Raw genomic sequence first — 27,639 nt, 5'->3', positions numbered from 1 at the left:
ATATTAATCTGTGTTCTCTGTCAGTGTGTTAATATTACTGAGGACAGTGGGGGTGTTTTACACTTCACAGGGTGTATCTGACTCTGGGTCATGATTTACACAGTGTGTCAGTGAGTGTTTTAATTTTAATCTGTGTTCTCTGTCAGTGTGTTAATATTACTGAGGACAGTGGGGGTGTTTTACACTTCACCGGGTGTATCTGACTCTGGGTCATGATGTACACAGTGTGTCAGTGAGTGTGTTAATATTAATCTGTGTTCTCTGTCAGTGTGTTAATATTACTGAGGACAGTGGGGGTGTTTTACACTTCACAGGGTGTATCTGACTGTGGGTCATGATATACACAGTGTGTCAGTGAGTGTGTTAATATTAATCTGTGTTCTCTGTCAGTGTGTTAATATTGCTGAGGACAGTGGGGGTGTTTTACACTTCACAGGGTGTATCTGACTGTGGGTCATGATATACACAGTGTGTCAGTGAGTGTGTTAATATTAATCTGTGTACTCTGTCAGTGTGTTAATATTACTGAGGACAGTGGGGGTGTTTTACACTTCACAGGGTGTATCTGACTGTGGGTCATGATATACACAGTGTGTCAGTGAGTGTGTTAATATTAATCTGTGTACTCTGTCAGTGTGTTAATATTACTGAGGACAGTGGGGGTGTTTTACACTTCACAGTGTTTATCTGACTGTGGGTCATGATATACACAGTGTATCAGTGAGTGTGTTAATATTAATCTGTGTTCTCTGTCAGTGTGTTAATATTGCTGAGGACAGTGGGGGTGTTTTACACTTCACAGGGTGTATCTGACTGTGGGTCATGATGTACACAGTGTGTCAGTGAGTGTGTTAATATTAATCTGTGTTCTCTGTCAGTGTGTTAATATTCCTGAGGACAGTGGGGGTGTTTTACACTTCACAGGGTGTATCTGACTCTGGGTCATGATGTACACAGTGTGTCAGTGAGTGTTTTAATATTAATCTGTGTTCTCTGTCAGTGTGTTAATATTACTGAGGACAGTGGGGGTGTTTTACACTTCACAGGGTGTATCTGACTCTGGGTCATGATGTACACAGTGTGTCAGTGAGTGTTTTAATTTTAATCTGTGTTCTCTGTCAGTGTGTTAATATTACTGAGGACAGTGGGGGTGGTTTACACTTCACAGGGTGTATCTGACTGTGGGTCATGATATACACAGTGTGTCAGTGAGTGTGTTAATATTAATCTGTGTTCTCTGTCGGTGTGTTAATATTCCTGAGGACAGTGGGGGTGTTTTACACTTCACAGGGTGTATCTGACTCTGGGTCATGATGTACACAGTGTGTCAGTGAGTGTTTTAATATTAATCTGTGTTCTCTGTCAGTGTGTTAATATTCCTGAGGACATTGGGGGTGTTTTACACTTCACAGGGTGTATCTGACTCTGCATCATGATGTACACATTGTGTCAGTGAGTGTTTTAATATTAATCTGTGTTCTCTGTCAGTGTGTTAATATTACTGAGGACAGTGGGGGTGTTTTACACTTCACAGGGTGTATCTGACTCTGGGTCATGATGTACACAGTGTGTCAGTGAGTGTTCTAATTTTAATCTGTGTTCTCTGTCAGTGTGTTAATATAACTGAGGACAGTGGGGGTGTTTTACACTTGACAGGGTGTATCTGACTGTGGGTCATGATATACACGGTGTGTCAGTGTGTGTGTTAATATTAATCTGTGTTCTCTGTCAGTGTGTTAATATTGCTGAGGACAGTGGGGGTGTTTTACACTTCACAGGGTGTATCTGACTGTGGGTCATGATATACACAGTGTGTCAGTGAGTGTGTTAATATTAATCTGTGTACTCTGTCAGTGTGTTAATATTACTGAGGACAGTGGGGGTGTTTTACACTTCACAGGGTGTATCTGACTGTGGGTCATGATATACACGGTGTGTCAGTGAGTGTGTTAATATTAATCTGTGTACTCTGTCAGTGTGTTAATATTACTGAGGACAGTGGGGGTGTTTTACACTTCACAGTGTTTATCTGACTGTGGGTCATGATATACACAGTGTATCAGTGAGTGTGTTAATATTAATCTGTGTTCTCTGTCAGTGTGTTAATATTGCTGAGGACAGTGGGGGTGTTTTACACTTCACAGGGTGTATCTGACTGTGGGTCATGATGTACACAGTGTGTCAGTGAGTGTGTTAATATTAATCTGTGTTCTCTGTCAGTGTGTTAATATTCCTGAGGACAGTGGGGGTGTTTTACACTTCACAGGGTGTATCTGACTCTGGGTCATGATGTACACAGTGTGTCAGTGAGTGTTTTAATATTAATCTGTGTTCTCTGTCAGTGTGTTAATATTACTGAGGACAGTGGGGGTGTTTTACACTTCACCGGGTGTATCTGACTCTGGGTCATGATGTACACAGTGTGTCAGTGAGTGTGTTAATATTAATCTGTGTTCTCTGTCAGTGTGTTAATATTACTGAGGACAGTGGGGGTGTTTTACACTTCACAGGGTGTATCTGACTGTGGGTCATGATATACACAGTGTGTCAGTGAGTGTGTTAATATTAATCTGTGTTAACTGTCAGTGTGTTAATATTACTGAGGACAGTGGTGGTGTTTTACACTTCACAGGGTGTATCTGACTGTGGGTCATGATACACACAGTGTGTCAGTGAGTGTGTTAATATTAATCTGTGTTCTCTGTCAGTGTGTTAATATTCCTGAGGATAGTGGGGGTGTTGTACACTTCACAGGGTGTATCTGACTCTGGGTCATGATGTACACAGTGTGTCAGTGAGTGTTTTAATATTAATCTGTGTACTCTGTCAGTGTGTTAATATTACTGAGGACAGTGGGGGTGTTTTACACTTCACAGGGTGTATCTGACTGTGGGTCATGATATACACAGTGTGTCAGTGAGTGTGTTAATATTAATCTGTGTTCCCTGTCAGTGTGTTAATATTCCTGAGGACAGTGGGGGTGTTTTACACTTCACAGGGTGTATCTGACTCTGGGTCATGATGTACACAGTGTGTCAGTGAGTGTTTTAATATTAATCTGTGTACTCTGTCAGTGTGTTAATATTACTGAGGACAGTGGGGGTGTTTTACACTTCACAGGGTGTATCTGACTGTGGGTCATGATATACACAGTGTGTCAGTGAGTGTGTTAATATTAATCTGTGTACTCTGTCAGTGTGTTAATATTACTGAGGACAGTGGGGGTGTTTTACACTTCACAGTGTTTATCTGACTGTGGGTCATGATATACACAGTGTATCAGTGAGTGTGTTAATATTAATCTGTGTTCTTTGTCAGTGTGTTAATATTGCTGAGGACAGTGGGGGTGTTTTACACTTCACAGGGTGTATCTGACTGTGGGTCATGATGTACACAGTGTGTCAGTGAGTGTGTTAATATTAATCTGTGTTCTCTGTCAGTGTGTTAATATTCCTGAGGACAGTGGGGGTGTTTTACACTTCACAGGGTGTATCTGACTCTGGGTCATGATGTACACAGTGTGTCAGTGAGTGTTTTAATATTAATCTGTGTTCTCTGTCAGTGTGTTAATATTACTGAGGACAGTGGGGGTGTTTTACACTTCACAGGGTGTATCTGACTCTGGGTCATGATGTACACAGTGTGTCAGTGAGTGTTTTAATTTTAATCTGTGTTCTCTGTCAGTGTGTTAATATTACTGAGGACAGTGGGGGTGTTTTACACTTCACAGGGTGTATCTGACTGTGGGTCATGATATACACAGTGTGTCAGTGAGTGTGTTAATATTAATCTGTGTTCTCTGTCAGTGTGTTAATATTACTGAGGACAGTGGGGATGTTTTACACTTCACAGGGTGTATCTGACTGTGGGTCATGATATACACAGTGTGTCAGTGAGTGTGTTAATATTAATCTGTGTTCTCTGTCAGTGTGTTAATATTACTGAGGACAGTGGGGGTGTTTTGCACTTCACAGGGTGTATCTGACTGTGAGTCATGATATACACAGTGTGTCAGTGAGTGTGTTAATATTAATCTGTGTTCTCTGTCAGTGTGTTAATATTCCTGAGGACAGTGGGGGTGTTTTACACTTCACAGGGTGTATCTGACTGTGGGTCATGATATACACAGTGTGTCAGTGAGTGTGTTAATATTAATCTGTGTTCTCTGTCAGTGTGTTAATATTACTGAGGACAGTGGGGGTGTTTTACACTTCACAGGGTGTATCTGACTGTGGGTCATGATGTACACAGTGTGTCAGTGAGTGTGTTAATATTAATCGGTGTTCTCTGTCAGTGTGTTAATATTACTGAAGACAGTGGGGGTGTTTTGCACTTCACAGGGTGTATCTGACTGTGGGTCATGATATACACAGTGTGTCAGTGAATGTGTTAATATTAATCTGTGTTCTCTGTCAGTGTGTTAATATTCCTGAGGACAGTGGGGATGTATTACACTTCGCAGGGTGTATCTGACTGTGGGTCATGATATACACAGTGTGTCAGTGAGTGTGTTAATATTAATCTGTGTTCTCTGTCAGTGTGTTAATATTCCTGAGGACAGTGGGGGTGTTTTACACTTCACAGGGTTTATCTGGCTGTGAGTCATGACATACACAGTGTGTCAGTGAGTGTGTTAATTTTAATCTGTGTTCTCTGTCAGTGTGTTAATATTACTGAGGACAGTGGGGGTATTTTACACTTCACAGGGTGTATCTGGCTGTGGGTCATGATGTACACAGTGTGTCAGTGAGTGTGTTAATATTAATCTGTGTTCTCTGTCAGTGTGTTAATATTACTGAGGACAGTGGGGGTGTTTTATACTTCACAGGATGTATCTGACTGTGGGTCATGATTTACACAGTGTGTCAGTGAGTGTGTTAATATTAATCTGTGTTCTCTGTCAGTGTGTTAATATTCTTGAGGACAGTGGGGGTGTTTTACACTTCACAGGGTGTATCTGACTGTGGGTCATGACATACACAGTGTGTCAGTGAGTGTGTCAATATTAATCTGTGTTCTCTGTCAGTGTGTTAATATTACTGAGGACAGTGGGGGTGTTTTACACTTCACAGGGTTTATCTGACTGTGGGTCATGATGTACACAGTTTGTCAGTGAGTGTGTTAATTTTAATCTGTGTTCTCTGTCAGTGTGTTAATATTACTGAGGACAGTGGGGGTGTTTTACACTTCACAGGGTGTATCTGGCTGTGGGTCATGATGTACACAGTGTGTCAGTGAGTGTGTTAATATTAATCTGTGTTCTCTGTCAGTGTGTTAATATTACTGAGGACAGTGGGGGTGTTTTACACTTCACAGGGTGTATCTGACTGTGGGTCATGATATACACAGTGTGTCACTGAGTGTGTTAATATTAATCTGTGTTCTCTGTCAGTGTGTTAATATTCCTGAGGACAGTGGGGGTGTTTTACACTTCACAGGGTGTATCTGACTGTGGGTCATGATATACACAGTGTGTCAGTGAGTGTGTTAATATTAATCTGTGTTCTCTGTCAGTGTGTTAATATTACTGAGGACAGTGGGGGTGTTTTACACTTCACAGGGTGTATCTGACTGTGGGTCATGATATGCACAGTGTGTCAGTGAGTGTGTTAATATTAATCTGTGTTCTCTGTCAGTGTGTTAATATTCCACCCTAGCCAAATCGCCCCTATCACTTTTTGCTCTCTCTCTCCCCCCACAACTCCTCTTGCACCTTCTCCTCCTTTGAGCTCATCACTTTGTTCCCCAAATCCCATCCCCCACTCCCATACACCATTCCCCGATACCACTACCCCCTAACACCCCTCCCTCACTCCCATACCCCACATCTCACCCAGCCACCCCTCTCCCACTCCCCTTCCCCTCTCCCCTCCCAACTTCCCTACTTCATTCCCCTCCCCCACTTCCCAACCCCACCCACAACCACACTCCCCTATCCCACTGCTTCCCCCACTGCCCTCCCTCACTCTCCTACCCCACACCCCTCCCCCACTCCCCTCTCCAACTCCCCTCAACCGCTCCACTCCCCAACTCCATCACTATCGCCCCTCCCCCACTCCCCTCCCCCACTCCCCTCCCCAACTCCCCTCAACCGCTCCACTCCCCAACTCCATCACTATCGCCCCTCCCCCACTCCCCTCCCCCACTCCCCTCCGCCAATCCCCTCCGCCAATCCGCTCCCCCACTCCCCTCCACACTCCCCTCCCCAACTCCGCTCCCCTACACACCTCTTCCCTCCCCTCCCACACTACCCTCCCACACTCCCCAGCCCACTTCCCTCCCCCACTCCCCTACCCCATTCCTGCTGCCACTCCCCTACCTACTCCCCTTCCCCACTCCACTCCCCTCTCAATGCCTCCACTCCCCTACCGCACTCCCCTCCCCAGTCCCCTTACCACTCCACTCCCACACTCCCCTACATCATTCCCCTACCCCACTCCCCTACACCACTCCCATCCCCCACTCCCCTCCCACACTCCCCTTCCCTACTCCCTTCCCAAACTCCCCCTACCGAACTCCCCTCCCACACTCCCCGACCACACTCCCCTACCACGCTCCCCTCCCCCACTCCCCTCTCCCAGCCCTGACTCACCTACCGCACTCCCCTACCCCACTTCCTTTCCCCCACTCCCCACTCCCACTCCCTTCACCCACTCCCCTACCCCACGCCCATACCCCACTCCCCTCTCCCACTCCCTGTCCCCCACTCCCCTCCCCCACTCCCCTAACCCACTCCCCTACCCCACTCCCCTTTATCACTCCCCTACCAGACCCCCTGTCCCCCAATCCCTGTTCCCCCACTCCCTGTCCCCCACTCCCCTCCCCCACTCCCCTCCTCACTCTCCTACCCCACACTCCTCCCCCACTCCCCGCCACACTCCCCTCCCCAACTCCCCTCAACCGCTCCACTCCCCAACTCCACCAGCATCTCCTCTCCCCCACTCCCTTCCCCAACTCCCCTGCACCAATCCCCTCCACCAATCCCCTCCCCCAGACCCCTCCCCACTCCCCTCCCCAACTCCGCGCCCCTACTCCCCTCTCCGCTCCCCTCCCACTCTACCCTCCCTCACTCCCCAGCTCACTCCCTCCCGCACTCCCCTACCCCATTCCTGCCGCCACTCCCCTCCCCCACTCCCCTCCCCTACTCCACACCCGTCTCACTGCCCCACTCCCCTACCCCACTCCCCTCGCCAGTCCCCTTTCCACTCCACTCCCACACACCCCTACATCACTGCCCTACCCCACTCCCCTACCCCACTCCCATCCCCCACTCCCTTACAACACACCCCTTCCCTACTCCCTTCCCACACTCCCCCTACCGAACTCCCCTCCCACACTCCCCGACTACACTCCCCTACCACACTCCCCTCCCCCACTACCCTCCCCCCACCCCAACTCACCTACCGCACTCCCCTACACCACTTCCTGTCCCCCACTCCCCTCCCCCACTCCCCTATATCACTCCCCTACCCCATTACCTATCCCCCACTCCCTGTCCCCCACTCCCCTCCCCCACTCCCCTACCCCACTCCCCTACCCCACTCCCCTCGACCACTCCCCTAATCCACCCCCCTATATCACTCCCCTACCCCACTCCCCCTGTCCCCCATTTCCTGTCCCCCACTCCCCTCCACAACTCACCTCCCCCACTCCCCTACTCCACTCCCGCACCCCACTCCTTACCCCCACTCCTCTACCCAACTCCCCTCCCCAACTCCCCTCCCCAACTCCCCTCCCCCCTCCCCTCCCCCACTCCCCACCCAACTCATTACCCCACTCCCCTACCCCACACCCCTCACCAACTCCCTTACCACCAGCCCCTACTCCACTCCCCTACCAAACTCACCTCCCCCACTCCCCTGCACAACTCCCCTCCCTCACTTCCCTCCAGAACACCCCTCCCCAAATCCCCCCAACAGCCCTCCCCCACCTCCCTCCCCCACACCCCTCCCCCACTCCCCTCCCCAACTCCTCTCCCCACTCCCCTCCCCCTCTCCCCGCCCCAGCTCCCCTCGTCCACTCCCCTCCCACATTAACTTCCCCCACTCTCCTCCCCACTCCCCTCCCCAACTAGCCTCCCCAACTCCGCTACCACACTCCCCTACCCCATTCGCTGAACCCACTCCCTTACCACACCCCACCACCAATCCCCTCCCCTACTCCGATCCACCACTCCGCTTCCCTCCACCTCTTCACTGCCCTCACCTAAGACAATCCCATCCTCCACTACCCTCCCCCACTCCCCACATCCTCACTCCCCTCCCCACTCCCCTTCCCTCCACCTCCTCACTGCGCTTCCCTATCCCACGCCCCTTTCCCACTCCCTACATCACTCCCCTCCCCCACTCCCCTCCCCCACTCCCCTCACAAACTCCCATACCTCACTACCCTCCCCTACTCCCGTACCCACCTCTCCTACCACACCCCTTCCCCACTCCCCTTCCCTCCACCTCCTCACTGCCCTCCACTACCCAACTCCTCGACCCTACACACATCCTCACTCCCCTCCCCACTCCCCTTCCCTCCACCTCCTCACTGCGCTCCCCGATCTCACGCCCCTTTCCCACTCCCTGCATCACTCCCCTCCCCCATTCCCCTCCCCCATTCCCCTCACCAACTCCCCTCACCCACTCCCCTACATCACTCCCCTACCCCATTCCTTGTCGCCCACTCCCCTCTCCCACTCCCCTCTGCCACTCCCCTAACGCAGTCGCCTTTCCCATTCCCCTACCTCACTCCCCTCCCCCACTCCCCTCTCCCACTCCCCTCCCCCACTCCTCACACCAACTCCCCTCACCCACTCCCCTACATCACTCCCCTACCCCACCCCTTGTCCCCCACTCCCCTCTCCCACTCCCCGCTCCCACTCCCCTAACGTACTCCCCTACCCCACACCCCTGCCTTACTCCCCTCCCCCACTCCCCGCCCCAACTCCCCTCCCCATTCCCATCCACCACTATTCTACCCCACTCCTCTCCCCTACTCCACTCCCCTCTCCCCACCCCCACGGACCTATGCCACTCCCCTACCCCACTCCCTCTCCCCCACTCCCCTCCCTCCCCTCCCACACTCCATACCTCACTCCCCTACCCCACACCCCTACCCCACTCTATACCCCCACTCCCATCCCCAACTCCCCTCCCCACTCCCCTACCCCACTCTCACACCCCACTACACTCCCCCACTCCTCTCACACGCTCCCCTCCCCCTCTCCTCTCCGCAACTCCCCGCAACCACCTCTCCCCATGCCCCTCCCCCACTCACTTCCCCCACTCCCCTACCGCGGTCCCCTATCCAACCCTCCCCAACTCCCCTTCCCAACTACCATCCCCAACTCTCCTCCCCCACTCCCCCACCAATTCCCATACCCAACTCCCCTGCACCACTTACCACCCCACTCCCTTCCCCCACCCCCCTTCTCAACTCCCCTCCCTCACTCCCCTCCCCAACTCCACTCCCCAACTCCCCTCCCCTACTACACTCCCCCACTGTCCTCCTCAACTCCCCGCACTAACTTCCATACCCGACTCCCCTACTCCACTCCCCTCCTTCACTCCCCTTCTCACATCCTCCCCATCTCCCCTCCCTCACTCCCCTCCCTCAATTCCCTCCCTCTTTCCCCTCCCCCACTCCCCTACCCCACTCCCCTACCCCATCCCGTACCCCACACCCCTACCCCACACCCCTACCCCACTCCCCACCCCCACTCCCATCCCCAATTCCCCACCCTCACTCCCCTCACTCACTCCCCTGCCCCTCTCCGCTCACCCACTCCTCTCCCGAACTCTCCATCCCCACCCCCCTCACCAACTCCCATACCCAACTCCCATGCTCCACATCCCACCCTACTCCCCACCCCACTCCCCTCCCCACGCCCCTCCCCCATTCCACTCCCCTCTCCCCTCCCCCACGGACCTTTGCCACTCCCCTACCCAACTCCCAGTCCCCCACTCCCCTCCCTCATTCCCCTCCCCCAGTCCCCTTCCCCACTCCCCTACTGCACACCCATACCCCACTCCTCACACCCACTCCCATACCCAACAAGCCTCCCCCACTCCCCTACCGCACACCTGCACCCTACTACACTCCCCTCCCCCTCTCCTCTCCGCAACTCCCCGCAACCACTCCGCTCCCCAACCCCTGCCGCAACTCCCCTCCCCCACTGTACTACCCCACTCCTCTACCCCACTCCCCTCCCCAACTCCCCTCCCCCAACACTCCTCCCGCACTTCCCTCACAATCTCCCATACCCCACTCCCCTACTCCACTCCCCGACAGCACTCCCCTACCCCAATCCCCTACACCACTCCACTCTCCTAACCCACTCCCTTCCCCCACTCCCTTCCCCCACTCCCTTCCCCCACTCGCTTCCCCCACTCGCTTCCCCCACTCCCCTACCCCCACTCCCCTACCCCCACTCCCCTACCCCACTCCGCTACCCCACTCCCTGACACCACTTCCCTACCGCAGTCCGCTCCCCAACTTTCCTACCCCACTCCCCTCCCCTCCACCTCCTCACTGCCCTCCACTACCCAACTCTCCTAACCCACACACCTCCCCCACTCTACTCCCCAACTCCCCTTCCCTCCACTCCCCTCCCCTCTCCCTGCCCCCACTCACTTACGCCACTCCCCTACCCCATTCACTGTCCCCCACTCCCCTCCCACATTCCCCTACCGCACTCACAAACCCCAATCCCCTCTCCCACTCCTCCACCCGACTCCCCTCCCCCTCTCCTCTCCTCTCCGCATCTCCCCTTCCCCACTCCTCTCCCACACTCCCTGCCTCAACTCCCGTCTCTCACTCCCCTAAACAACTCCCCTTCCCCCTCCCCTCCCCCACTCCCCTCCCCCACTCCCATCCCCCACTCCCCTATCCCACTCCCCTATCCCACTCCCCTCCCCCACTCCCCTCCCTCACTTCCCTCGTCAACTCCCCTCCCTCACTCCCCTCCGCCAACTCCCCTCCGCCAACTCCCCTCCCCCAACTCCCCTCCCCCAACTCCCCTCCCCCACTCCCCTCTCCTCTACTCCCCAAATCTCCTCCCCCAATTCCTGTCCACCACTCACCTTCACAAACCCCCTCCCCCGCCCCCTCCCCACCCCCTCCCCCGCTCCCCTCCCCTCCCCCACTCCCGTCCACCATTCCGCATCCCTGCACCTCCTCACTGCCCACCGTACCCCACTCCCCTCCCCCACTCCCCTACCCCATTCCACTCCCCTTCCCTCCAAATCCTCACTGCCCTCCCCTACACCACGCCCCTACCCCACTCTACACCCCCACTCCCCCACCGCACTCCCCTCCACAACTCCCCTACTCCACTCCCCTACCCCACTCCCCGTCACCACACCCTTACCCCACTCCGCTACCCCACTCCCTGACATCACATCCCTACCGCAGTCCGCTCCCCAACTTTCCTACCCCACTCCCTTCCCCTCCACCTCCTCACTGCCCTCCACTACCCAACTCTCCTAACCCACACACCTCCCCCACTCCACTCCCCAACTCCCCTTCCCTCCACTCCCCTCCCCTCTCCCTGCCCCCACTCACTTACGCCACTCCCCTACCCCATTCACTGTCCCCCACTCCCCTCCCACACTCCCCTACCGCACTCACAAACCCACTCCCCTCTCCCATTCCTCCACCCGACTCCCCTCCCCCTCTCCTCTCCTCTCCGCATCTCCCCTTCCCCACTCCTCTCCCACACTCCCTGCCTCAACTCCCGTCTCTCACTCCCCTAAACAACTCCCCTTCCCCCTCCCCTCCCCCACTCCCCTCCCCCACTCCCATCCCCCATTCCCTATCCAACTCCCCTATCCCACTCCCCTCCCCCACTCCCCTCCCTCACTTCCCTCGTCAACTCCCCTCCCTCACTCCCCTCCGCCAACTCCCCTCCGCCAACTCCCCTCCGCCAACTCCCCTCCCCCAACTCCCCTCCCCCACTCCCCTCCCCCACTCCCCTCTCCTCTACTCCCCAAATCTCCTCCCACAACTCCTGTCCGCCACTCACCTTCACAAACCCCCTCCCCCGCTCCCCTCCCCGGCCCCCTTCCCACCCCCTCCCCCGCTCCCCTCCCATCCCCCACTCCCGTCCACCATTCAGCATCCCTGCACCTCCTCACTGCCCACCGTACCCCACTCCCCTCCCCCACTCCCCTCCCCCACAACCCTACCCCACACCCCTACTCCACACCACTAGCCCACTCCGCTTTCCACATCCCCTCCCCCGCTCCCCTCCCCCACTCCCCCACTCCCCTCCCCCACTCCCCACCCCCACTCCCCTCCCCCACTCCCCTCCCCCACTCCCCTATCCCACTCCACTTTCCCACTCCCCGACCCGACTCCCCTTCCCCACATCCCTTCCCCCACATCCCTTCCCTCCAAATCCTCACTGCCCTCCCCTACACCACTCCCCTCCCCACTCCCTTTTCCTCCACCTCCTCACTGCCCTCCCCTCCCCCACTACCCTCCTCCACTCCCCTCCCCTACTCCCCTTCCTTCTCCTCCACAATGCCCTCCCCTACCCAACTCCCCTACGCCACTGCCCTGCCCACTCCCTACACAACTCCCCTTCACCCCACCTTCTCTCTGCCCTCCCCTCCCCCACTCCCCCACTCCCCTACATAACTCCCCCACTCCCCTACACCACTCCCCTCCCTCACTCCCCTACCCGACTTCCTTCCACCAGTCCCCAATCCCACTCCCCTCCCCTCCCCAACTCCCCGCCCCAACTCCCCTCCCCCACTCCCCTCCCCCACTCCCCTCCCCACTCCCCCACTCTCCCACATCCCACCCCCAAATCCCCTCCCCCACTCCCCTGCACCTCTCCCCGACCCCACTCTCCTCACAATTCCCCTGTCACACTCCCCTCCAAAACTCCCCTCCAAAACTCCCCTCCCCCACTCTCTAACTCCCCTCCCCCACTCCCATCCCCCGCTACCCTCCGCCACTCCCCTCCCCCACTCCCCTCCCCCACACCCGTGCCCCACACCCCTGCCCCACACCCCTACCCCACTCCACTACCCCACTCCGCTACCCCACTCCGCTACCCCACTCCCATCCCCAATTACCTACCTCACTCCCCTCCCATACTCCCCTACCCACCTCGCCTTCCCCACTCCCCTTCCCCACTCCCCTTCCCCACTCCCCTTCCCCACTCCCCTTACCTCCACCTCCTCACTGCACTCCAGTCCCCAACTCCCCTACCCCACACACCTCCCCCAGCCCCTCCCTCACTCCACTTCTCTCCACATCCTCACTGTGCTCCAGTCCCCAACTCCCCTACCCCACATACCTCCCCCACGCCCCTCCCCCTCTCTCCTCCCCCTTTCTCCTCCCCCTCTCATCTCCTTCCCCACTCCTCTACCGCACTCCTCTACCCCACTCCTCTACCCCAAGTACCCTCCCCAAGTCCCCTCCCCAGGTCCCCTTCCCAGGTCACCTCCCCAACTCCCCTCACCATCTCCCCTTACCCCACTCCCCTCCCTCACTCCCATTCCTCACTCCCCTATCCCACTCCCCTCCCGCACACCCCTCCCGCTCTCCCCTCCCCCGCTCCCCTCCCCCGCTCCCCTCACACACTCCCCTCCCCACTCCCCTCCCCACCTCCCCTCCCCCACTCCCCTCCCCCACACCCCTTCCCCAACTCCCCTCCTCACACTCCCCTCACCCCCCTCCCCACACCCCACTCCCCCACACCACTCCACTCCCCCACTCCACTCCCCCACCCCACTCCCCCACTCCACTACCCCCCCCACTCCCCTCCCCAACTCTCCTCCCCAATCCCCTCCCCGACTCCCCTCCCCCTCTCACCTGCCCCTCTCCACTACCCCACTCCCCTCCCGTCCACCACTCCGCTTCCCTGCACCTCCTCACTGCCCTCCCCTACAACACTCCCATCCCCCACTCCACTCCCCAACTCTCCTATCTCACACCCCTTCCCCACTCCCCTTCCCTCCACCTCCTCACTGCCCTCCACAACCCAACTCCCCTACCCCACACACCTCCCCCACTCCCCTATCCCACTCCCCTATGCCACTCCCCTATCCCACTCCACTTTCCCACATCCCTACCCCACTCCCCTAACTCACTCCGCTCCCCAACTCCACTACCCCCTCCCCTAGCCACCCCCTCCCACACACCCCTCCCCCCCACACTCCCCTCCCCCCACTCCAGTCCACCTCTGCGCTTCCCTGCCACTCTTCACAGCCCTCTCCTGCCACACTCCCATCACCCACTACCCTCACGCACTCCCCTACCGCACTCCACTCCCCCACTTCCCACAACAACTCCACTACCCCATTCCAAATCACCACACCCCTACCCCACTCCCCTATCCCACTCGTTACCGCACTCCCCTACCGCACTCCCCTTCCCCACTCCGCTCCACCACTCCCCTCCCCCACTCCCCTCCCCCACTCCCCGAACTCACTCCACTCCCCCACTCCCCTCCCCCACCCCACGCACGTCATCCACTCCCCTACCCCGATTACCCTACCTCACTCCCCTCCCCACTCCCCTACTAGACTCCCCTACCTCACTCACATAACACACACCCCTCGCCCACTCCCCTCCCCAATACACTATCCCACTCCCCTTCCCTCCAAATCCTCACTGCCCTCCCCTACACAACGCCCCTACTCCACTCCACACCCCCACTCCCCTACCGCACTCCCCTATCGCACTCCACGACCGCACTCCCCTCCACCACTCCCCTTCCACACTCCCCTCCCTCACTACCCTCCCCCACTAACCTCCCCAACTACCTTCCCCAACTTCCTCCCCAACTCCCCTCCCCAACTCCCCACCCCAACTCCCCACCCCAACTCCCCTTCCACACTCCCCTTCCACACTCCCCTCCTACACTCCCCTCCCACATTTCCCTCCCACGCTCAACTCCCCCACTCAACTCCCCCACTCAACTCCCCAACTCCCCTACCCGACTACCCTCCCCAACTCCCCCCCAACTCCCCTCCCCCTACTCCCCACCCCCACTCCCATCCCCCACTCCCCTCTCCCACTCCCCTCCCCCCACTCCCCTCTGTCTCTCCTCACCGCATCTCCCCTTCCCCACTCCTCTGCCACACTCCATGCCTCAACTCCCCTCCCCCACCCCCCTAAACCACTCCCCTTCCCCCTCCCCTCGCCAACACCCTCCCCCACTCCCCTCCCTCAATCCCCTCGTTAACTCCCCTCCCTCACTCCCATCCCTCACTCCCCTCCCCCACTTCCCTACCCCACTCCACTCCCCAACTTCCCTACCCCACTCCCCTCCCCAACTCCCCTCCCCAACTCCCCTCCCCATCTCCCCTCCCCACTCCCCTCCCCCACTCCCCTACCCCACTCCCCTCTCCCACTCCACTCCCAAAATCCACTCCCCCAACTCCTCTCCGCCCACTCACTTCCCCCGCTCCCCTCCCCCACACCCCTCCCCCACTCCCGTCCACCACTCCGTATCCCTGCACCTCCTCACTGCCCTCCCGTACCCCACTCCCCTCCCCCACTCCCCTCCCCACTCCCCTCCCCATTCCCCTCCCTCACTCCCCTGCCCCATACCCCTACCCCTACCCCACTCCGCTCCCCAACACCCCTACCTCTCTCCCCTCCCCCTCCCCCACTCCCCTCCCCCACTCCCCTTCCCCACTCCCCTTCCCCACTCCACTTTCCCACTCCCCGACACCACTCCCCTTACCCACATCCCTTCCCTCCAAATCCTCACTGCCCTTCCCTACACCACTCCCCTCCCCCACTCCCTTTTCCTCCACCTCCTCACTGTCCTCCAATCCCCTCCCCTACTCCCCTTCCTTCTCCTCCACACTGCCCTCCCCTACCCAACTCCCCTACGCCACTGCCCTGCCCACTCCCCACGCCACTCCCCTTCACTCCACCTCCTCACTGCCCTCCCCCACTTCCACCAGTCCCCAACCCCACTCCCCTCCCCAACTCCCCTCCCCCTCACACCACCCCCAGATCCCTCCCCAACTCCCCTCCCCAACTCCCCTCACCCACTCCCCTCCCCCACTCCCAAACACCCCACCCCCAAATCCCCTCCCCCACACCCCTGCACCTCTCCCCTACCCCACTCTCCTCCCAATTCCCCTATCACACTCCCCTCCAAAACTCCCCTCCCCCAATTCCCAACTCCCCTCCCCACTCCCATCCCCCGCTACCCTCCGCCACTCCCCTCCCCCAAACCCCTACCCCACACCCCTGCCCCACACCCCTGCCCCACTCCACTACCCCACTCCACTACCCCACTCCACTACCCCACTCCAGTCCCCAATTACCTACCTCACTCCCCTCCCATACTCCCCTAGTCACCTCTCCTACCCCACTCCCCTTCCCCACTCCCCTTCCCTCCACCTCCTCACTGCACCCCGGTCCCCAACTCCCCTACCCCAAACACCTCCCCCAGGCCCCTCCCTCACTCCACTTCTCTCCACATCCTCACTGTGCTCCAGTCCCCAACTCCCCTACACCACACATCCCCCACTCCCCTACATCACTCCCCTACATCACTCCCCTACATCACTCCCCTCCCCCACTCCACTCCCCTCCCCCACTCCCCTCCCCCTCTCCCCTCCCCCTCTCCCCTCCCCCTCTCTCCTCCCCCTCTCTCCTCCCCCTCTCATCTCTGCAAAACTCCTTCCCCACTCCTCTACCCAACTCCTCTACCCCACTCCTCTAGCCCACTCCTCTACCCCAAGTCCCCTCCCCAAGTCCCCACCCCAAGTCCCCTCCCCAAGTCCCCTCCCCAAGACCCCTCCCCATGTCCCCTCCCCATGTCCCCTCCCCATGTCCCCTCCCCAGGTCCCCTCCCCAGCTCCCCTCCCCATCTCCCCGCACTATCTACCCTCACCATCTCCCCTCACCATCTTGCCTCACCAACTCCCCTTCCCCCACTCCCCTCCTCCCACTCCCTTCCCGCACTCCCCTCCCGCACACCCCTTCCGCTCTGCCCTCCCCCGCTCCCCTCCCCCACTCCCCTCCCCCACTAACCACCCTCACATCCCTCCCCACTCCACGCCCACACTCCACGCCCCCACTCCACTCCCACACTCCACTCCCAGACCGACTCCCCTCCCCAACTTTCCTCCCCCAATCCCCTCCCCGACTCCCCTCCCCCTCTCCCCTGCCCCTCTCCACTACCCGACTCCCCTCCCGTCCACCACTCCGCTTCCCTGTACCTCCTCATAGCCCTCCCCTACAACACTCCCATCCCCCACTCCGCTCCCCAACTCTCCTACCTCACACCCCTCCCCCAATCCCCTTCCCTCCACCTCCTCACTGCCCTCCACAACCCAACTGCCCTACCCCACACACCTCCCCCACTCCCCTATCCCACTCCCCTTCCCTCCACCTCCTCACTGCGCTTCCCTATCCCACTCCCCTATCCCACTCCCCTATCCCACTCCACTTTCCCACTTCCCTACCCCACTCCCCTAACTCACTCCGCCCCCCAACGCCACTACCCCACTCCCCGACCCCACACCACGACCCCACACCCCGACCCCACTCCCTGACCCCACACCCCTACCCCACACCCCGAACACACACCCGACCCCACTCCCCTAAACAGCACCCCTACCCCACTCTCCTCCCACACTCTCCACCCCCAGTCTCCTCCCCCACTCTCCTCCCCCACTCTCCTCCCCCACTCTCCTCCCCCACTCTCCTACCCCACTCCCCGCCCCACTCCCCTAACCATCTCCCCTACCCCACACCCCTACTCCACTCCCCTCTCCCACACCCCTCCCCCACACCCCTCCCCCACTCCCATCCCCCACTCCCCTCCCTCACTCCCCTACCCCACTACCGTCCCAACTACCCTCCCCAACTACCCTCCCCAACTCCCCACCCCAACTCCCCTTCCACACTCCCCTTCCACACTCCCCTTCCTCACTCCCCTACCCCACTACCCTCACCAACTACCCTCCCCAACTACCATCCCCAACATACCCTCCCCAACTCCACACCCCAACACCCCACCCCAAGTCCCCTTCCACACTCCCCTTCCACACTCCCCTTCCACACTCCCCTCCCACACTCCCTTCCCACACTCAACTCCCCCACTCAACTCCCCCACTCAACTCCCCAACTCCCCTACCTCACCCCCTACCCCACTCCCCTCCCCAACTCCCCTCCCCCTACTCCCCTCCCCCCACTCCCCTCCCCCCACTGCCCTCCCCCACTCCTCCACCCCACTCCCCTCTGCCTCTCCTCTCCGCATCTCCCCTTCCCCACTCCTCTCCCACACTCCCTGCCTCAACTCCCCTCCCCCACCCCCTAAACCACTCCCCTTCCCCCTCCCCTCCCCCACACCCCACCCCCACTCCCCTCCCCCACTCCCCTCCCTCAATCCCCTCGTCAACTCCCCTCCCTCACTCCCCCTCACACCCCTCCCTCACTCCCCTCCCCCACTTCCCTACCCCACTCCTCTCCCCAACTCCCCTCCACAACTCCCCTCCCCCACTCCCCTCCCCCACACCCCACACCTGCTCCCCTCCCCTGCCCCCCTCCCCCGCTCCTGTCCACCACTCCGTATCCCTGCACCTCCTCACTGTGCTCCCGTACCCCACTCCCCTCCCCCACTCCCCTCCCCCACTCCCATCCCCCACTCCCCTCCCCCACACCCCTACCCCACACCCCTACCCCACTCCGCTCCCCAACTCCCCTACCCCTCTCCCCTCCCCCCTCCCCCACTCCCCTCCCCCACTCCCCTTACCCGCATCCCTTCCCTCCAAATCCTCACTGCCCTCCCATGCACCACTCCCCTCACCCAATCCCTTTTCCTCCACCTCTTCACTGTCCTCCAATCCCCTCCCCTACTCCCCTTCCTTCTCCTCCACACTGCCCTCCCCACCACACTCCCATCCCCCACTCCGCTCCCCAACTCTCCTACCTCACACCCCTCCCCCACTCCCCTTCCCTCCACCTCCTCACTGCCCTCCTCAACACAACTCCCCTACCCCACACACCTCACCCACTCCACTCACCCACTCCCCTTCCCTCCACCTCCTCACTGCGCTCCCCTATCCCACTCCCCTATCCCACTCCACTATCCCACTGCCCTATCCGACTCCACTTTCCCACTTCCCTACCCCACTCCCCTAACTCACTACCTTCCCCAACACCATTACCCCTCTCCACTCCACCATTCCCCTAACCCCCTCCCCTAGCCCACTCCGTCCCACACTCCCCTTCCCCCACTCCAGTCCACCTCTGCGCTTCCCTGCACCTCTTCACTGCCCTCCCCGACCACACTCCCATCCCTCACTACCCTCACGCACTCCCCTACCCCACTCCCCTACCGTACTCCACTAGCGCACTCCACTAGCGCACTCCACTACCGCACCCCCTCCACCACTCCCCTACCCCACTCCCAATCACCACACACCAACCCCACTCCCCTACCCACTCACCTCCCCCACTCCGCTAACCCACTCCCCTCCCCCACTCCCCTCCCCCGCTCCCCTCCCCCGCTCCCTGACACCACACCGGCTCCCCCACTCCCCTCACCCACTCCCCTCCCCCACTCCGCCCCACAACCCTCCCCCTTTCCCCTCCCCCACACCCCTCGCCCACTCCACTCCCGACACTCCTCCCCCACTCCACTCCCCTCCCCCAATCCCCTCCCCCTCACCCCTCCCCCACTCCCCTCCCCCACTCTCCTCCCGTCCAACACTCCACTTCCCTGCACCTCGTCACTGCCCTCCCCTACCACACGCCCATCCCCCACTCCGCTCCCCAACTCTCCTGCCTCACACCCCTTCCCCACTGCCCTTCCCTCCATCTCCTCACTGCCCTCCTCAACCCAACTCCGCTACCCCACACACATCACCAACTCGACTCACCCACTCCCCTTCCCTCCACCTCCTCACTGCGCTCCCCTATCCCACTCCCCTATCCCACTCCCCTATCTCACTCCACTATCCCACTCCCCTATCCGACTCCACTTTCCCACTTCCCTACCCAACTCCCCTAACTCACTCCCCTCCCCAACTCCAGTACCCCTCTCCACTCCACCATTCCCCTACCCCCCTCCTCTAGCCAAACCCTCCCACACTCACCTCCCCCCACACCAGTCCACCTCTGCGCTCCCCTGCATCTCTTCACTGCCCTCCCCTAACACACTCCCATCCCCCACTACGCTCCTTCATTCCCCTACGCCACTCCCCTACCGCACTCCACCCCCCCACTCCCCTACCGCACTCCCCTCCACAACTCCCCTACAGCACTCCAAATCACTACACCACTCCTCTCCCCCACTCCCTACCTCAACTCCCCTCCCCACTCCCCTAAACCACTCCCCTTCCCACTCCCCTCCCCCACTTCCCTCCCCCACTCCCCTCCCCCACCCCCCTCCCCCACACCCATCACAAACTCCCCTACCCCACTCCCCTACTCCGCTCCTCTCCCACACTCCCCTCCCCCACTCCGCTCCCCCACTCCCCTCCCCCACGCCCTCCGCCACACTCCTACCACACTCTACTCCCTCACTCACCTCCCCAACTCCCCTCCCCCGCTCCCCTCCCACACTAACCTCCCACACACCCCTTCCCACTCCCCTCCCCTCCGACACTCCCCTCGTCCTCTCTCCACCGCCACTCTCCTCCCGAACACCCCTCCCCACTTCCCGCCCCCACCTCCTCCCCCACTCCACTCTCCTCCCCCACTCCCGTCCACCACTCCGCATCCCTGCACCTCCTCACTGCCCTCCCGTACCACACTCCCCTCCCCCACTCCCCTACTCCAATCTCATACCCCACTCCACTCCCCCACTCTCATACCCCACTCCACTCCCCCACTCCCATACATCACTCCCCTCCACAACTCCCCTACCCCGCTCCCCTACCCCACTCCCCCACTCCCCCACTCCGCACCCCCTCTCCGCACCCCCACTCCGCACTCCCCTCATCCACTACCCTACCCAATCCCACTACCCCACTCCCATCCCCCATTCCCCTCCCCCACTCCCCTACCCCACTCCCCTCCCCCACTCCCCTACCCCACTCCCCTACCCCACTCCCCTACCGCACTCCACTACCGCTCTCCACTCCCCCACTCCCCTATCGCACTCCCCTTCCGCACTCCCCTTCACATCTCCCCGATCCCACTCCCCGACCCCACTCCCCGACCCCACTCCCCGGCCCCTCTCCCCGGCCCCACTCCCCAGCCCCACTCCCCAGCCCCACGCCCCAACCCCACTCCCCAGCCCCACTCCCCCAACCCCACTCCCCAACCCCACTCCCCTCCCCCACTCCCTGACACCACACGCGCTGCCCCACTCCCCTTCCCCACTCCCCTCCCCCACTCCCCTCCCCTGCCCCAGTCCCCTGCTCCACTCCCCTGCTCCACTCCCATGATCCACTCCCCTGCCCTACTCCCCTGCCCCACTCCCCTGCCCCACTCCCCTGCCCCACTCTGCTACCCCACTCTGCTACCCCACTCCGCTCCCCCACTCCGCTCCCCCACTCACATCCCCAACGCAGTCCGCTCCCCAACTTTCCTAGCCCACTCCCCTCCCCTCCACCTCCTCACTGCCTTCCACTACCCAACTCTCCTACCTGACGCACCTCCCCCACTCCACTCCCAAACTCCCATTCCCTCCACTCCCCTCCCCCACTCCACTCACCTCACCAAGCCCCCACTCACTGACGCCACTCCCCTACCCATTCCTTGTCCCCCACCCCCTCCCTCACTCCCCTACCGCACTCACAAACCCCACTCCCCTCTCCCACTCCTCCACCCCACTCCCTGCCCCCTCTCCTCTCCGCAAATCCCCTTCCCCCTGCCCCTCCCCAACTCCCCTCCCCAACGCCCCTCCCTCGCTCCCGTCCCCCGCTCCCCTCCACCACTACCCTGCCCCGCTCCCCTCCCCCGCTCCCCCACACCCCTCGTCAACTCCCCTCCCCCACTCCCCTCCCCAACTCCCCTCCCCAACTCCCGTAAACCACTCCCCTCCCCCACACCCCTCGTCAACCCCCATCCCCCACTCCACTCCCCCACTCCCCTCCCCCTCTCCCCTCCCCCACTCCCCTCCCCAACTCCCTTCCGCCACTCTCCTCCCACACTCTACTCCCTCTCTCACCTCCCCAGATCCCCTCCCCCGCTCCCCTCCCCACACTAACCTCCCCCACACCCCTCCGCACTCCGCTCCCCTCCGACACTCCCCTCCCCCTCTCTCCTCCGCCACTCTCCTCCCCAACACCCCTCCCCCACGCCCTCCCCCACCCCCTCCCCTGCTCCACTCCCCTACACAACTCTCCTCCCCACTCTCCTCCCCACTCCCCTCCCCCACTCCCCTCCCCCACTCTCCTCCCCCACTCCGCATCCCTGCACCTCATCACTGCCCTCCCGTACCACACACCCCACCACCACTCCACTCCCCCACTCCACTCCCCCACTCCACTCCCCCACTCCACTCCCCCTCTCCCCTCCCCCACTCCCCTCACCCCCTCCCTCCCCCACTCCCCTCACCCCCTCCCCTCCCCACTCCTCTACCCCACCCCACTCCCCTCCCGCACTCCCCTCCCCCACTCCTCTACCCCACCCCACTCCCTCCCCCACTCCGCATCCCCACTCCCCTACCCCACTCCCCTCCCCCACTCCACACCCCCACTCCCATGCCTAACTCCCATCCACAACTCCCCTACCCCACTCCCCTACACCACTCCCCTCCCCTCTCCCCTCCCCCTCTCCCCTCCCCCTCTCCCCTCCCCCACTCCCCTCCCCCACTCCCGTCCCCCACTCCCCTCCCGTCCAACACTCCGCTTCCCTGCACCTCCTCACTGCCCTCCCCCCACCACACTCCTAACCCCCACTCCGCTCCCCAACTTTCCTACCTCACACCCCTCCCCCACTCCCCTTCCCTCCACCTCCTCACTGCCCTCCACAACCCAACTCCCCTACCCCACACACGTCCCCAACTCCAGTCACCCACTCCCCTTCCCTCCACCTCCTCACTGCGCTCCCCTATCCCACTCCACTTTCCCACTTCCCTACCCCACACCCCTAACTCACTCCCCTCCCCAACTCCACTACCCCTCTCCACTCCACCATTCCCCTACCCCCCTCCCCTAGCCACCCTCCCCTAGCCACCCCGTCCCACACCCCTCCCCCCACACCAGTCCACCTCTGCGCTCCCCTGCACCTCTTCACTGCCCTCCCCTACCACACTCCCATCCCCCACCACGCTCCCGCATTCCCCTACCTCAACTCCCCTACTCACACCCCTACCCACTCCCCAAAACCACTCCCCTTCCCCCTCCCCTTCCCCTCCCCTCCCCCACTCCCTTCCCCCACTCCCTCCCCCACTCCCGTCCCCCACTACCCCTCCCCCACTCCCATCACAAACACCCCTACTCCACTCCCCTACTCTACACCCCTCCCCCACACCCCTCCCCCACACCACTCCCCCACACCCCTCGTCAACTCCTCTCCCACACTCCCCTCCCCCACTCCCCTCCCTCACGTCCCTCCGCCACTCTCCTACCACACTCTACTCCCTCACTCACCTCCCCAACTCCCCTCCCCCGCTCCCCTCCCACACTAACCTCCCACACACCCCTCCCCACTCCCCTCCCCTCCGACACTCCCCTCCCCCTCTCTCCTCCGCCACTCTCCTCCTGAACACCCTCCCCCACTTCCCTCCCCCACCTCCTGCCCCACTCCACTCTCCTCACCCATTCCCATCCTCCACTCCCCTCCCCCACTCCCGTCCAACACTCCCCATCCCTGCACCTCCTCACTGCCCTCCCGTACCACACTCCCCTCCCCCACTCCCCTACCCTACTCTCGTACCCCAATCCACTCCCCCACTCTCGTACCCCTCTCCACTCCCCCACTCCCATACCTCACTCCCCTTCACAACTCCCCTACCCCGCTCCCCTACCCCTCCCCCCTACCCCGCTCCCCACTCCGCTCCCCCACTCCGCACCCCCACTCCGCACCCCCACTCCGCACCCCCACTCCCCACCCCACTCCCCTCCCCCACTACCCTTCCCAACTCCACTACCCCACTCCCATCCCCCATTCCCCTCACCCACTCCCCTAGCCCACCCCCTCCCACACTCCCCTCCCCCCACTCCAGTCCACCTCTGCGCTTCCTGCACCTCTTCACAGCCCTTCCCTACCACACTCCCATCCCCCACTACCCTCCCGCAGTCCCCTACCCCACTCCCCTACCGCACTCCCCTCCACATCTCCCCTATCCCACTCCCCGACCCCACTCCCCGTTCGCACTCCCCGGCCCCACTCCCCAGCCCCACGCCCCAGCCCCACTCCCCAAACCCCACTCCCGAAACCCACTCCCCAAACCCCACTCCCCAAACCCCACACCCCTTCCCCACACCCCAACCGCACTTCCCCAACCCCGACTACCCAAACCCCACTCCCCAACCCCACTCCCCTCCCCACTCCCACTCCCTCCCCCACTCCCTGACACCACACCCGCTGCCCCAACCCCTGACCCACTCCCCTGCTCCACTCCCCTGCCACACTCCCCTGCCCCACTCCACTGCCCCACTCCGCTACCCCACTCCACTACCCCACTCCGCTACCCCACTCTGCTACACCACTCTGCTACCCTACTCTGCTACCCCACTCCGCTCCCCCACTCCCCTCCCCTACCGCTGTCCGCTCCCCAACTTTCCTAGCCCACTCCCCTCCCCTCCACCTCCTCACTGCCTTCCACTACCGAACTCTCCTACCTCACACACCTCCCCCACTCCACTCCCCAACTCCATTCGCTCCACTCCCCTCCCCCACTCCACTCCCCTCTCCAAGCCCCCACTCACTGATGCCACTCCCCTACCCATTTCCTGTCCCCCACTCCCCTCCCTATTCCCTGTCCCCCAATCCCCTCCCTCACTCCCCTACCGCACTCACAAACCCCTTCCCCCTCTCCTCTCCGCTAATCCCCTTCCCCCTCCCCCTCCCCAACTCCCCTCCCCAACGCACCTCCCCCGCTCCCCTCCCCCACGCCCCTCCCCCGAACCACTCGTCAACTCCCCTCCCCCACTCCCCTCCCCCACTCCCCTACTCCACTCCCCTCATTCCACTCCCCTCCGTAACACCCCTCGTCAACTCCCCTCCGCCACACCCCTCGTCAACTCCCCTCCCCCACTCCCCTCGTCAACTCCCCTCCCCCACTCCCCTCCCACTCTCCCCTACCAGCTCCCCTCACCCGCCCCCTCCCCCACTCCCCTCCCCCACTCACATCCCCCTCTCCCCTCCCCCTCTCTCCTCCCCCTCTCTCCTCCCCCACTCTCCCCTCCCCCACTCTCCTCCCCCACTCTCCCCTCCCCCACTCTCTCCTCCCCCACTCTCCCCTCCCCCACTCTCCTCTCCCCCACTCTCCCCTCCCCCACTCTCCTCCCCCTCTCCTCCCCCACTCTCCTACCCCACTCCCCTCCCCCACTCCCCTCCCCCACTCCGCTCCCCAACTCTCCTACCTCACACACCTCCGCCACTCCCCTTCCCTCCACAACCCACCTCCCCTACCCCGCACACGTCACCCGCTCCACTTACACACTCCCCTTCCCTCCACCTCCTCACTGCACTCCCCTATCCCACTCCCCTATCCCACTCCACATTCCCCTATCCCACTCCACATTCCCACTCCCCGACACGACTCCCATTACTCACTCCCCTCCCCAACTCCGCTACCCCACTCCCCTCCCCCATTCCCCTAACCCCTTCCCCTAGCACACCCCCTCCGACACTTCCCCTCCCCCCTCTCCAGTCCACCTCTGCGCTTCCCTGCACCTCTTCACTGCCCTCCCCTATCACACTCCCATCCCCCACTACCCTCCCGCACTCCCCTACCCCACTCCCCTACCGCACTCCACTCCCCCCACTCCCCTCCCCCACACCCCTCTCACACTAACCTCCCCCACTCCCTCCCAACTCCCCTCACCCACTCCCCTACCACACACCCCTACCCAACTCCGCTTACCTCCACCTCCTCACTGCCCTACCTTACCACACTCCCATCCCAAACTACCGTCCCCCACTCCCCAAACGCACACCCCTCCACAACACCCCGACCCCACACCCCTACCCAACACCCCTACCCCACTCCCCTACCCCATTCCACTACCCCAGTCCCGTTGCCAATCCCCTACCTCACTCGCCTCCCACACTTCCCTACCCACCTCTCCTAACCCCCTCCCCGACCCCACTCCCCTTCCCTCCACCTCCTCACTGCACTCCAGTACCCAGCTCCCCTACCCACACACCTCCACCATGCCCCTCCCTCATTCCCCTTCCCTCCAGCTCCTCCCAGCGCTCCCCTACCCAACTCCCCTATCCCACCCCCCTACCCCACTCCCCGAAACTACACCCCTCCCCCACTCCACACCCCCACTCCACACCCCCACTCCCCTTACCTCAACCACCTCACTGCGCTCCCCTACCCCACTCACCTCCCCTACTCCCCTTCCTTCTCCTCCTCACTGCCCTCCCCTACCCAACTCCCCAACGCCACTGCCCTCCCCCACTCCCCACGCGACTCCCCTTCACTCCACCTCATCACTGCCCTCCCCTACCCCACACCGCTCCGCACTCCCCTCCTCACTTCCCTCCCCCACTCCCCTCCACATTCTCCTCCCTCACTCCCCACCCCATATCCCTACCTCTCTCCCCTCCCCCACTCCCCTCCCCCACTCCCCTCCACCACTCCCCTCCTCTCCCCAACTCCCCTATCCCACTCTCCTCCCACACTCCACACCCTCACTCACCTCCCCAGATCCCCACACCCGCTCCCCTCCCGCACTAACCTCCCCCACAACCCTCCCCACACCCCTCCCCCACTCCCCTCCCCCACTCCCCTCCCCCACTCCCCGACCCATCTCCCCTCCCCCTCTCCCCTCCCCCACTCTCCCCTCCCCCACTCTCTTCCCCCTCTCTCCTCCCCCACTCTCCTCCCCCACTCTCCTCCCCCACTCCCATCCCCCACTCCCCTCCCCCACTCCCCTCCCCCACTCCCCTCCCCCACTCCGCTCCCCAACTCTCCTACCTCACACACCTCCGCCACTCCCCTTCCCTCCACAACCCACCTCCCCTACCCCGCACACGTCACCCGCTCCACTTACACACTCCCCTTCCCTCCACCTCCTCACTGCACTCCCCTATCCCACTCCCCTATCCCACTCCACATTCCCCTATCCCACTCCACATTCCCACTCCCCTACACGACTCCCATTACTCACTCCCCTCCCCAACTCCGCTACCCCACTCCCCTCCCCCATTCCCCTAACCCCTTCCCCTAGCACACCCACTTCAACACTCCCCGCCCCCCTCTCCAGTCCACCTCTGCGCTTCCCTGCACCTCTTCAATGCCCTCCCCTATCACACTCCCATCCCCCACTACCCTCCCGCACTCCCCTACCCCACTCCCCTACCGCACTCCACTCCCCCACTCCTCTCCCCCACACCCCTCTCACACTAACCTCTCCCACTCCCCTCCCAATTCCCCTCGCCCACTCCCCTACCACACACCCCTACCCAACTCCGCTTACCTCCACCTCCTCACTGCCCTACTCTACCACACTCCCATCCCAAACTACCGTCCCCCACTCCCGAAACGCACACCCTTCCACAACACCCCGACCCCACACCCCTACCCAACACCCCTAC

Source organism: Heterodontus francisci, unplaced genomic scaffold (assembly GCF_036365525.1).
Source record: "Heterodontus francisci isolate sHetFra1 unplaced genomic scaffold, sHetFra1.hap1 HAP1_SCAFFOLD_288, whole genome shotgun sequence".
Taxonomy (NCBI): Eukaryota; Metazoa; Chordata; class Chondrichthyes; order Heterodontiformes; family Heterodontidae; genus Heterodontus; species Heterodontus francisci.
Note: the sequence above shows the minus strand (reverse complement) of the source record.